The sequence below is a fragment of the Panthera pardus genome, unplaced genomic scaffold, assembly GCF_024362965.1.
Source record: "Panthera pardus isolate Hobbes unplaced genomic scaffold, ASM2436296v1 HiC_scaffold_11, whole genome shotgun sequence".
Lineage (NCBI taxonomy): Eukaryota > Metazoa > Chordata > Mammalia > Carnivora > Felidae > Panthera > Panthera pardus.
Window position 1 is genome coordinate 2,497,696 of NW_026526666.1, and position 14,723 is coordinate 2,512,418.

A 14,723-nucleotide genomic window follows, 5' to 3' on the forward strand; every position below is an offset into this window, starting at 1 on the left:
AAAATATTGAATTGCTTTAAATCATTAAGTAAAAATTATGTGCACGGAGAGTGCTGTCTGCACATTGAGTAGTTTGCATGGTTTCACCTTTCTGATGGTGATGTTAACTTTGATCACTTGGTTAGTGGTCTCTGCTGGGTTTCTCCACTGTAAAATTATTTTTCTCCTTGTAATTAATAAATATGTGGAAATAGATAAAGGGGATTAAGAGGTAAAAACTTCCAGTTACAAAATAAGTCATGGAGATGAAAAGTACAGCATAAAGAATATAGTTCATAATAACGTAATCATGTACGGTGACAGATGGTGACGACACATCATTATGAGCATTAGTAATGTAGAGAATTGTCGAATCAATATGTTGTACACCTGAAACTAATATAACATTGTATGTCAGTTATGCTTCGATTAAAAAAATCTAGGGGTGCCTGAGTGGCTCAGTCAATTAAGTGTCCAACTTTGGCTCAGGTCATGATCTATCTCAGCTGGTGAGATCGAGCCTGGAGCCCTGCGTGAGGCTCCCGCTCTCAGCGCTCTCAGCGCTCTCAGCGCAAAGCCTGCTTCAAATCCCCCACTCTCTCTGCCCCTCCCCTGCTTGCTCTCTCTCAAAGATAAATAAATAAATAAATAAATATAAGTAAATAAATAAATACCTGCGGTTTTAAGCAGACTTCTTAGAAATTCAAATTCAAAATAAAGTCTTTTCATTATCTTTTTATGTTATTTTTTAAATTTTATTTTTTTATTTTATAAAATACGTAAACCTTACATTTCCCCCCAAACTCCTCTTCCTGCCTTCCAAATGTTCTGTCTTCAGGCAAAAAATAAAGTCTTTTTAAAAACATCTATACTTGAAGCAAAAATAAACAAAAATATCATATGGAGAGATGCCATGATGTGTTGCAAGTGTCCCATTTCTCCTCATACTTGTGATACCTGTTAATTTTAACTGGAATCCATGGACAGTTCTTGCCTGCAAACATTGGTGTTTACCTGATGGTAATTACTTTCCTCATTTCTTCTACGGTTATTGTTTGGAATTCTGTAAAAAAGAGCTATACTCCCCCCCCTCCATTTACTTATTCAATCACTTATTTACGTCAGACTCATGGATATTTAAGAAAATGACTTTTTTTTAAATTTACATCCAAGTTAGCATATACTGAAACAATGATTTCAGGAGTAGATTGCTTAATGCCCTTACCCGTTTAGCTCATCCCCCCTCCCACAACCCCTCCAGTAACCCTGTTTGTTCTCCATATTTAAGAGTCTCTTATGTTTTGTCCCCCTCCCTGTTTTTGTTTTTGTTTTTTAATGTTTATTTATTTTTGAGACAGAGAGAGACAGAGCATGAATGGGGGAGGGTCAGAGAGCAAGGGAGACACAGAATCCGAAACAGGCTCCAGGCTCTGAGCTGTCAGCACAGAGCTCAACGTGGGGCTTGAACTCACGGACCGAAAGATCATGACCTGAGCCGACGTGGGATGCTTAACAGACTGAGCCACCCAGGGGCCCCTCCCCCTCCCTGTTTTTATATTATTTTTGCTTCCCTTCCCTTGTGTTCATCTGCTCTGCATCTTAAAGTCCTCATATGAGTGAAATCGTATGATATTTGTCTTTCTCTGACTAATTTCGCTTAGCATAATACCCTCTAGTTCCATCCACATAGTTGCAAATGGAGAAAATTACTTTTAAGTAATAGGAAGGATATATAGAACTTGAGAGTGCAGGCTCTGGAATTGGGCAACCTGGACTCGATTCTGCTGAACACTAGTTGCAGGACTCTGGCAGGTTACATAGCCCCTCCAGGACTCAGTTTCTTCATTTGTAGACAGGAGAAGGTAATACCTACCTCAGGTTGGAGTGAGCATGAAGTGAGTTAATACCTGCAGTTGTTAGCCTAACTTTAGTTACTTTTTCCTAGCAAATATTTTGCACTGTGTTTACTGTTTATAAATTTCCCCACCTACAAACTGAATATAAAAATACTCGACACACAGATGGTAACCATGCTTGTGGTGAGCATAGTGTAAGGTACAGACTTGTTGAATCACTGTGTCATATACCTGAGACTAACGTAATGTATGTCAATGATGCTTCAATTAAAAAAAAAAAAAGGGACAACACCAGAGAAGGAAGAAATGAAGGTGAAATAGCAATAAACAAACAAATACATTGTCATGTGCTTGCTCTCCTGAGATATTATTAAAATTCACAAAACGAATTTAAAAGTGTACTGTTAAGAAGGTGCATAATAAGTTCTTATTTAAAAAAATGATTGAGCCAGAATATTGTAGGGTCTCTTTTATAATCATGATTCTGTTCTTGGATTACACTGGTTAGAAATGTAAATGACCAGGGGTGCCTGGGTGGCTCAGGTCATGATCTCACACTCTGTGAGTTTGAGCCCCGCATCAGGCTCTGTGCTGACAACACAGAGCCTGGAGTCTGCTTTGGATTCTGTGTCTTCCTCTCTCTCTGCCCCTCTCTCACTCATGCTCTATCTCTCTTGCTCTCAAAAATAATAAACATAAAAAATTAAAAAAAAATGTAAATGACCATGAAATGTGATAAAATTATTTAAAAAAATTTTTTTTAACATTTATTCATTTTTGAGAGACAGAGCTTGAGCAGGGGAGGGGCAGAGAGAGAGGGAGACAGGATCAGAAGCAAGCTCCAGGCTCTGAGTTGTCAGCCTAGAGCCTGGCGTGAGGCTCAAACCCATGAACTGGGGGATGATGACTTGAGCCAAAGTCAGCCGCTTAACCAACTGAGCCACCCAGATGCCCCGAAATCATTTTCAACATTTTAGATATTTCAAGACAATAAGCAAGCCATGTGAAGTAAATACGAGAAAATGCACGTTCTTATAAATCCTTAAATTTCATTAGTGGTAAAGGAATTTTAATTATATTTTTTATATTGAAATAATTCCTTTAGAGATGGCTCATTATTGACTTGATCAAACATTTGATTAGGATTACTTGTTTTTCTTCACTAGAAAGAATATTTGATATTGAAAAAAATAAGATAAAAAATATTTTGTTTGCACATCTTTCTATTAGAAACAAATGAAATTTAATGTAGGAGGTTGTTCAAGATTTATTTTTTTTAATGTTTATTTGTTAGAGACAGACAGAGAGAGAGACAGAGCGTGAGTGGGGGAGGGGGACACACACACACACACACACACACACACACACACACACACAGAATCTGAAGCAGGCTCCAGGCTCTGAGCTGTCTGCACGGATACAGACTTGGGTCTCGAACTCAGGAACTGTGAGATCATGACCTGAGCTGAAGTTGTACACTTAACTGACTGAGCCACCAAGGTGCCCCAAGATGTCTCTTAATAATATTAATAAATAAAAGCAAACATCTTTTACTGTGTTTTTACTATGTGCTGAGACCTTTACAAATATCTGTCAATTTTTGCAACTTTCCTTTGAGGTATTGTCTAGATATTACAGATAAACTGAGGTTCAGAGAAGTTAAATAACTTTTCTAAGGTGACACAGCAGCAAATTGAAAGAAACATTTCTTTTTCTGTGGGTATTTTACCATATTTCTTTGTACAAGTCCTTTCCGCACATCCTTTTTAGGAAGCGGATTGTCATTTCTTCGAGGATAAAGGTTGTTTTTTTCCCATCCTTTTCACCTAGTGCAGTCCTGTGCACAGAAATTACCCAATAAATATTTCATGTTGGTGATACTCATCACTGGACTAACTTCGACAATGGCATGTTAAAGTGTAGAGTTTTACATGGACAGTCCAAACAAAGAGATCAAGATACTTATCCAGATGATTTATGCCAGTAATTTTATTGAATGATACGGAATAAATTCTGGGAAAGATATCATGGGTTTTCTTTTTAAATTCCCAAGTACATTACAAGGATGTAGACTTAACCGTTCTGGCACTCTAATCACAAATGACATGAATTTTGTTTTTTTCTAGCTGCTAGCTGTGATTAAAGAGAATGAACTTCATAAAATTGTTGATTAAGTACTTGAGAAAGCATCAGTTTTCAAAAAGTGTTTAATTTAGCTTTGAATTTTTTCAGTACTCAGACAGAGGGCGCCCTTGGACCACCAAGAAGGTATCAAGAACTAAAGCAGCTTTTTGACATTGCATGATGGCTCACTAAGTAACGGTTACGTGATTGAAGGAAAATATATTGTTTTGGTCAAAATAGATTACAAAGTGCTTTGCTATTGAGTTTCATCTGGTTTTGGCTTTATATCTTATTGAAAGATTTGCAAACATTTACCGCTTTCCAATTTTTTCATTTCTTAAGGAACTAGACAAAAGTAATTGCTATAGGGTTCAAATCAACAAGCATTCAATTTGGGAGGTTTGTTTAATAAATATAAAGTCATATCTAAATTTGAAGGCTGGAAAAGTGATTATAACTTCTCTTCATGTCTGATTGCAACTGACAGTAAATCGGTCAATATGAATATGTATGTGTTAGGCTATGTGCTCAGTACTTTCTGTGCATTATTCTGACAACTCAATGACGTAAGTAGTGCTGTTACCCTCTTTTTGAAAATGAGAAAATTGAAGCCTAGAGAGGTTAAGAAGATTTCCATTAAGAAGTGACAAAACTGGAATTTGAACCTGGAGGTTCACCAGCATCCATACTTATAGCCAGAATACTATATTGCAAATGACAGTTTCCCCTATTCATGGCACAAAATATACAACTAATGGTGAAATTGGTTTTTCTTCCCCTTTAAATTCCAGTAATTATTGAAAGAATACAGCAACATCAACACTCACCGTGGTTTAATTTAGGAATAATTTTGGGAAATCAGACTCTTTATTCCTGGTGATATAGTCATTTAAATTCAGATGCTATAGACTGACTCAATTCCTGGGAACACTCAAGTTTGCCATGATAGAATGCAAAGAACACTGAATTGAGAGCCAGGTAATCTGATGTATAGTATATTTTACTACTAATATCTGGGTGAGTTTCAGAAATGATTTTAGGGGTGCCTGGGTGGCTCAGTCAGTTAAGCATCTGACTTACGCTCTGGTCATGATCTCACGGTTTGTGGGTTCAAGCCCTGCATCTGGCTCTGTGCTGACAGTGCAGAGCCTGGAACCTGCTTCGGATTCTGTGTCTCCCTCTCTCTCTTTGCCCCTCCCCTGCTTGCACTTTGTCTCTCAAAATTGAATAGATGTTAGAAAGAAAAAAAAAAGAAATGATTTTAGTTCATTAGACCTCTGTCTTTCAAATGAGGGGAACTGGCTAGAAAACCTCAGTTCATAAACCTCTGAGTTTTAGATTTTAATGTGGAAATCATCTTCTTTGTTTTATATCTGCATATGGTATATATCTTGTTCAATTTCTGGGAGCAGTATATTCACATAAATCTAATAATGCCATGCATCTGCCTTAGCACTGGTATGGAGCCCCCTACTCCCACCCCCCACGGTGTAAGGCATCTATGGAAGCACTTAGTTCTCAGCACTGGTTACTAGAGGTTTTGTGGAGGGTATTCATTCTTTCAACCAGCACTTATTGAACACCTACTGTGTGCTAGCTATGGAAATATAGCATTGAGCAAAACAGACAAATTTCCTTATTTTATGAAGTTTACAATCTTAGGACAATCAGACAAAGAAAATACATAAAATTTATGGTAATTAGATGATGATTCTATAGAGGAAAACAAAATGGCTTTATCCAGATGATAACCTTTTTAAAAAAGAGATGGGGATTATAGGCATGTGTAAGGTTTGTAGTTATACACAGGATGGTCAGAGAATCATTGACTGAAAAGTAGACATCGAGCAAAACCCTGAAGGGAGTGAGAGGAATAACCTAGGTGGTATCTAAGTGAAGAACCTTCCAAATAAAAGGAAGAGCAGTTGCAAAACCCCTGAGGTGGGAGTGGCCTGTTGGTCAAAGCGCTAAGTGGACAGCGTAGCTGGAGCTGAGGCGTGGGGGGCAAAGTAGATAATGGGGAACAGTGTGTGCAGGACCCTACTGGCAGGGCACTGATTTTTATTTTGAATGAGCTGTAAGTCCCTGGAGAGCTTCACGGAGAGGATCGATGTGGCTGTTGGGTTGGGAATAAACTGCAGAGGGCAAAGGTAAAAAGGGAGACTAGTTAGGAGTATTTACATTAACCCAGGTGAGAGATGGGAGGCCTTAGCCAGGCAGATGGAGAAGGTGGGGGAAGGATTCTAGAGATTGAGGCAGCATTAGCTGAGAGTTTGGATGAAGGATATGTGGCAGGGGAGTCCCAGCAAGATGCCAGGTTTTTAGCCTGAACAACCGGCAGGATGAAGCTGCCATTAACTGAGGAAAAGCAGCCTTTACCCCTTCCAATCCCGCTGTTACTGCATCACACATATGCCACACACCTAAAATGCTACAATAGGCAAGATTTAGCTTCTTCCTTTCCCCATCCATCCTGCGCGCTGTAGGAACTAAGAATAGGTTGTTTGGACTGGGGAAAAGCGAAGGCTACATCAATATTCAAAGGTTAAACATACTTTGCATGTATTGTATTTCTGTAATAGGGATGTGCCTTTGTATTTGATTGGTTTTGAAGTTTTTTAAAGTGTATTTATTTATTTATTTATTTAGAGAGCTAGAGGGCAAGCAGGGGAGCAGCAGAGAGGGAGACAGAATGCCAGGCAGGCTCTGCGATGTCAGCACAGAGCCAGATGCAGGGTTTGAACTCTCCAACTGTAAGATCATGACCTGAGCCAAAGTCAAGAGTCAGATGCTCAACCAACTGAGCCACCCAGGCGCCCCTGAAGTTGTTTTCAATGGTTCGATACACTCGGAATAGAACTACAGACATTATTTCCTCTGCTTTATTAAAAATGCTTGTAATGTTAATTATATTACCTTATATCTCTCTGCAATTGATGTTTATACCTTCTGTAGGATAAATATAAAGCCTTTTTTGTTCACATTTATATATTCTTGAGGACTTGCTGTAGGATTGCAGGAAGTTTAAAAATTGGCAGTGGAGTGGATTTGTATTATTACTCTGATCTTAATGTTGTAACATACTGATTATGCAAGATATATAATTAGTTTGTTTTTGTTATTTAACATGCAGGACTTAACAACACAAACTGGGGATGGTATAGGGTACAAGAAGGAAACAAGTAAATCACTATCTGATTAAAACATTTAATTCTAATATTGGCAAAATTCTCTATAAAATTCGCAATGCCTTTTTTTCTCCGTTGCCAAAAATTTCCCTCAACGTTGGTATGTGTCTGTTGAATAGTATTTCTAATTTTAAGAGTTTAGTCTAAAAACAAAGTGTAGGGTGTCTGAGTGCCTCGCTCGGTTGATTGAGTGTCCAACTCTTGACTTCAGCTCAGGTCATGATTCCAGGGTTGTGGGATTGAGCTCTGTGTTGGTCTCTGTGCTGAGTATGAAGCCTGCTTAAGAGTCTCTCTCTCCCTCTGCCCCTCTCCCCAGCTTGTGCTCTCTCTTTCCCTAAAATAAAAACAAATAAAGTGTTACCTTTTTTTTCAATGAGAATTTGAAATCTGCATCTAAAAATCCTTATTATCCCTGATCCCCTTGACACTACTAGGTAATTTTTCTGTTAAGGATAGTGGCTACAGGGGCGCCTGTGTGGCTAGTGGGTTAAGCTTCCAACTTTAGCTCAGGTCGTGATCTCGAGGTCTGAGAGTTCAAGCCCCGCATCGGGCTCTGTGCTGATAGCTCAGAGCCTGGAACCTGCTTCAGATTCTGTGTCTCCCTCTCTGACCCTCCCCTGTTCATGCTCCATCTCTCTCTGTCTCAAAAATAAATAAACGTTGGGGCGCCTGGGTGGCGCAGTCGGTTAAGCGTCCGACTTCAGCCAGGTCACGGTCTCACGGTCCATGAGTTCGAGCCCCGAGTCGGGCTCTGGGCTGATGGCTCAGAGCCTGGAGCCTGTTTCCGATTCTGTGTCTCCCTCTCTCTCTGTCCCTCCCCCATTCATGCTCTGTCTCTCTCTGTCCCAAAAAAAAAAAAAAAAAAAAAAAAAAAAAAAAATTAAAAAAAAAAAATAAATAAACGTTAAAAAAATTTTTTTAAAGGATATTGGCTACAAAAATACTACATAAATATAGTGATATATAATTTATCTATTTTAATACTGAGTTTCCTCCCCCACCAATTTAAAGGCACACAACTGAAGAACCATTTCACAGGTTAATACATCTTGTCTCTCCATCAAATTTTAAACTCTCATTTTTTCACCTTTATGAAAATGGAAAGAGTAGAGGAGTGATTTTATAGACATTGCAATATTGGGTTGTTATAAATAGTTTTCTTTGTCGCATATCCTTGACTTTCATGTAAGCAATGAATGAGTTTGGTCACTGCACACCTGATTTTGATAAGTTTTGTGTTTTTAACTCTTAGAATGGGTTAGCCATCACATACATGTACAAAAATATGATCTAACTAAACCTTTAACAACTCTCAAATTTGAAAAAATATAATTGTGTGAGATTTAATTTCTTCAGACCAATTTTTTTATTAAAAAAATTTTTTTAAGCATTTATTTATTGTTGAGAGACAGAGAGATACAGAGAGTGAGCAGGGGAGGGGCAGAGAGAGCTGGAGACACAGAATCTGAAGCAGGCTCCAGGCTCTGAGCTGTCAGCACAGAGCCCAACGCAGGGCTCGAACCCACAGACCGTGAGATCATGACCTGAGCTGAAGTCAGTCGCCCAACCAACTGAGCCACCCAGGCGCCCCTCTTCAGACCAATTTTTGTATATATTGTTTTAAATCACCAAATGCACCTGGATCCTTCACTATGAAGAAAGGGGCTTCTGGTATCATCTGGAAATGTTATAATGATTATAACTCTCATTGAGCTCATGAACCTAAAATTAGAGAATCTTAAGAATCCTATAAGTCGGAAGGGAATGTAGAAATTACCTGGTCTGATGTAAAAGTCTCTCTTCATCTCTGGCACAACATCATTCATTATTTGCTTAGATGTGCAAATAGGAGTGATGTCACTAATTTATAAGAAAGCTATTCCATTTTTGAAGAGTTCAAATTGCTAAAAATCTATTCCTTATATTAGAGCTAAAATCTATCTCTGTCTACTTTTTACCCTTTGCCCTTGTCCTTTAAAAACTACATGAAATAGGGGCGCCTGGGTGGCTCAGTCGGTTAAGCATCCAGCTCTTGATTTTGGCTCAGATCATGATCTCACTGTTCATGGGATGGAGCCCCATGTAAGGCTCTGCACTGACAGTGTGGAACCTGCTTAGGATTCTCTCTCTCCCTCTCTCTCTGCCCCTCCCCTACTCGTGCACACAGCTCTCTCTCTCTCAAAGTAAATAAATAAACTTAAAAAAATTATAGAAGCTATAGGAAATAAATTTAAAAAAATTTTTTAAGTGTGCCTGGGTGGCTCAGTTGGTTAAGCATCCGACTTCAGCTCAGGTCATGATCTCGCGGTTTGTGGGTTCGAGCCCTGCGTTGGGCTCTGTGCTGACAGCTCAGAGTCTGGAGCCTGCTTCTATATATTCTGTGTCTCCTCTCTCTGCCCTCCCCCCACCCCGATCATGCTCTGTCTCTCTCTGTCTCTCAAAAATAAGTAAATGTAAAAAAAAAAAAATTTTTTTTAATTAAAACAAATTTTAGTGCAAGCAGGTGAGGGGCAGAGAGAGAGGGAGACACAGAATCCGAAGCAGGCTCCAGGCCCTGAGCTGTCAGCATAGAGCCCGATGAGGAGCTCGAACCCACGAATTACGAGATCATGACCTGAGCCAAAGCCACATGCTTAACTGACTGAGCCACCCAGGCGCCCCTATAGGAAGTAAATTTTAAGCATCTTTCATATCAGTAGCAACTTTTGGGTTCTTCCCACCAACTATTTTTTTCTGTAGCTTTGAACATCTTAGGTTTGTTCAATATTCTTTATATGACATGGTTCTTAAGGCCTTCCTACCTAGCTGACATCCTCTGAACTTACTGAAGTTTACCAGGGTATCATGTCAAGCAGTAGTTGTTAAATTTCAGTGTGCTAGAATAGATTCACTTGGGATACTTGTTAAAAATGGAGATTCTGACTCAATAGATCTGAGGTGGGGCTCTGGAAGCTATACTTTTAATTAGCACCCCATGGTCATTCTGATGCAAAAGGCCTCCGGACTTCCCTTTGAGAAATATTGTTTCAAAATGTAATACTAACATCTCTGAATTCCTTCCCAAAAGGCCTCAGCTGGTGGGAAAGACAAATGTATAAAACGACCCTTACAAGGCAGAGCAGGGTGAAATGAAAGTGAGGTCCACTGGCTGGAGAGGGCATGCTGATCTTTAGGCCAACAGGTGGGGCAGGTCTTGGCAGAAGTTGGCCCTGAAGTGGCCAGGGGAATGGTTCTCTGAGTGGAAATGAGTGTGAGGGGAGGGGTAGGAGGAAATATATATATATATATATATATATATATATATATATATATATATATATATATATATGTTTATAATATATATGTGTGTGTATATGTATATATATATATATATATATATATATATATATATATATAATTATTTTTGCCAAAAGGTAGCTAAAAAAAAAAAACCTACAAAACTATCTGCTTGTAAGGTAAACAGAACTCTTAGAAATAACTTTGGGGTTGAAATGAAAGAAAATAAAAATTGAAATTAAAGACAACACTAAGAATGTTACACAGCAAAGCCTACACCATACAGAAAATAGTACTGAGAAGAAAACATACAGTGTTAGAAATGCACTTAGAAAACATGAGATGTTGATGTTAATTAATGAACCAAATGTTGATCTCAATAAGTTAGACAAAGAACCTCACTAGCAAACCTGAAAAAACAGAGCGATGGAATGAAAAGAGAAAATCAAGTCGAAAACAATCAAACGTCTACTGACTAGTGTATCCAAAACTGATTCTTGGAAAGACCAGCAAAATAGACAAGCCTTGGGCAAGTCTGATCAAAAAAGAAGAAACGATGGAGAAGGAGAGAAAATACCAAAAAAAACGATGTTAATGATGAAAGGGGGACATAATCGTGGAAATAGTGAAGACATAAAAAGCATGAGAATGGATTGTGTAAAGCTTTGGAGCAAAACACATAAAATCTAAATGGAACAGAGGAATTTCTAGGGACATAAAACTCAAAGAAATAGAGAATCTAATAGGCCAATAACCATAGAAGCAATTAGGAAGTAAAAGGAATGTATTTTTTTTTAATTTTTTTAACATTTATTCATTTTTTTGAGAGACAGAGAGACAGCACAAGCAGAGGAGGGGCAGAGAGAGGGGGAGACACAGAATCCGAAGCAGGCTCCAGGCTCCGAGCTGTCAGCACGGAGCCCGATGTGGGGCTCGAACTCATGAAATGCGAGATCATGACCTGAGCCGAAGTCGGACACTCAACCGACTGAGCCACCCAGGTGCCCCAAAAGGAATGTATTTAAAACAGTAATAGTAAAAGGAATAGTAAAATAATGTATTTAAAATAGGAATAGTAAAGGAAATGTATTTAAAAGGAAAAGAGCACAATGAGTGGTACACTTAAAGATGGTTGAGATGGTAAGTTTTACTTACATATTTTTTTACTGCAATTGAAAAAATAATTTTTAAGGGAGAAGAAAAGACCTTAGGTCTTAGGGGTTTTATGCACAAGTTATAGAAAACGTTTAAGAAAGAGACAAATTCATTTGTTGCACATCCTTATAACATGGAAGATAATGAAATACTTGCAATATATTTCTTAGGTTAACCTAACCAAGACAAGGAAAGGAAAAAGTACAACACAAAAAAGAAAAACTCATGTCAATATCACTTATAAATACCAAAATAAAAATTCTAAAGCAAATATAAGCAACTTAAGTTCAGCAGTGGATTAAAAAGAAAATAGATCGTAGACATCTGCTAGACCATAAGCTCCAGGAGGAATCTGCCGGGTCCCTAATACATGCCAAATGCTTGACATATATTAGGTACACACATTTTTGTTGAACTGAGTGAATTGAATTAACCAAATAGGTTTAATTCCAGGAATGCAACGTGAAATTTATGGTTGACATTAAGGAAGATGTTCATTATACTGAAAGAAATAAAGAATAAGAAGATAATCTTGTAAGACGCTGAAAATTCTTTTGATAAATCTCAACTCCCGTTCCGGATAAAAGCTAGTCTAAGCTAGGAAAAGGAAGTTGCCTTAATTGAGGGCCATCTGTTAAAAAGCTTAATTAAACATCGCACTTTATTATGAAACATTAGAAGCCTTTCATGAATAAGATGAAAATGGCTGCCATACCTACTGCTATTCGACAGTGATCTAGAGGTTTTAGCCAATGTAAAAAAAAATAAACAAAAGAAATAAGTGCTAGAAAGGAGACAAAAATTATTATATGCAGGCAATATGATTGCCTATTTAGATAATCTAAGGCAACGAATGAAACACTAATTAGAATTAATAACAGTGAGGTAAAATGGCTCCATATAAGATAAATCAACATCTTCCTGTATGCCAGCAATAACTAATGGAAAAAATGTAATGGGAAAAATATCCCATTTATAAGAATAACAAGAATATACACCCAATAAGAAATATTGACTTATATGAAAAATATTGTACATATTTCCTGAAAGACAATTTAAAACATTTTGAATAAATAAAGGGATAATGTAATCTTGGATGGGAAAATTCAATATTACGATGATGTCAGTCTTTCCTATTAATCTGTATATTCAATGTAATCTCAATCAAAACCTCAGTGGGAATTTTTTTGGGGGGTAAGGATTTGACATATGAAGAGAGAATATAGAGAGGGATAGACAATTAAGAAAAAATTACTTTCAGAGAGCAATGGGTAGCAGATGAAGTTGCCAGGACTTGCCGTATCAAATATCAGACTGTCAAGAATAATTAAGATAGTTTGGTAATGCCAAAGGTAAGATGAATAGATTGGAATAGAGTAGAATGCACAGAAACAGACCCATGTTTAAATGGAAAGGTACTCTATGATAAAGGTTATATTTTATTTTATTTATTTATTTAAAAATGTTTAATGTTTATTCTTCAGAGAGAGAGAGAGAGAGAGAGAAAGAGAGAGCATGAGTGGAGGGGGGGGGGGTGGCAGAGAGAGAGGGAGACAGAATCTGAAGCAGTTTCCAGGCTTTGAGCTGTCGGCACAGAGCCTGACGCGGGGTTCAAACCCATGAACCATGAGATCATGACCTGAGGTGAAGTTGGACGCTTAACCTACTGAGCCACCCAGGCACCCCAGTTCACTATTATTTTCAAAGGCCTGGACAGAACTGTTTATATTGCTTCCATTTAAATCTTACCTAATGAATAATTCAATTCTAGGAAAGAACTAAAGACATATTAGCTCAAATTCTTCAGTTCTGTGGGTATTGTTAAATTGTTGTGGGACAAATATTTGTTAAGTAAGATGAGTTAACGATTGTAATCAATATGAAAATCACTTTAAGCTTACCTTAATTTCATGTTTTTCTTTCTGGATTCACTCCCTCGTGAATCATTCCATTAAAACAATTTTTCTCATATTCACCGCAGCTTTTTTTAGGATCATAAAAATGTCAGCAATACAAAAATGATTGATTACATAATGATGGCTTCATTTTTGAGAATATTGAACAGTCTCAAAAGTTAAAACGATGAAGAACATAGAAACATGGTAAATTCTCTCAAAAGAACAATAGATGAGCAAATATCAGGCAAAGATGTTTCATGGGGGAGGCGGTGTGATGTCATGAAAAGACACTAACTTTGAACCCAAAGCAACCAAGTTCTCAATCTCAGTTTTACTCTAGCACCAGCTGTGTGTGGCTTGACTTCCTAGACTTCAGCATCCCCATCTGTCCAAAGGGTATATTGTTAGCTGCTCTGCAAGTTTTTTTCAAGATGTGAATTAAACCTCTACCTAGCACAGCCCCTGGTACACAAGGCACGTTAATTGAGCACCTACCACTATTGCAACCATGAAGCAGACTTAAACCTTACAGGAAGACAGTAGAAGAATACACATATGATAGCCCCAGTGCTAAGGGTATGGTTGGCATGTGGGTTTTCTCTTTTCTAGAAACTGGAGCCCAGTTGGCTAACAGTTCTGTGTTAGAGGATACGGGGGATGTTCTACTAGATGTCGCTGTATTTTGTCAGTGAGGGTGCCTGTGTCACTCACACTTGCACACCGTGTTCTTCTCCCTGAGGCCCAGGCTACCTTTTTCTCCCCAGATGCTGCACCTTTGGGTTCAATCTCTCCCAAGCCTGGCTTTGACTGGAATACTGTGTCTCTGATTGCTCATTCCTCCCAGGCCTTTTGCATTTTAGGAATTTATTTATTTATTTTTTTAGAGAGAGGGAGTGCAAGTGAGCAAGGGGCAGAGAGAGAGAAAGAGAGAGGGAGAGAGAGGGGAAGAGAGAGAAGTGGGGGTCACCCATTGCAGGGCTTGAGCCCACTTAATACAGGGCTCGAGCTCACCGGATGTGGGACTCGAACTCCTGAACTGTGAGATCATGACCTGAGCCCAAGTCAGATGCTTAACAACTGAGCCACTCAGGCGCCCTTAAGAATGTTATTATAGGGACTCCTGGGTGGCTCAATTGGTTAAACGTGTAACTTCAGCTTAGGTCATGATCTCACAGTCTGTGAGTTTGAGCCCCATGTCTGGCTCTGTGCTGACAGTTCAGAGTCTGGCACCTGTTTTGGATTCTGTG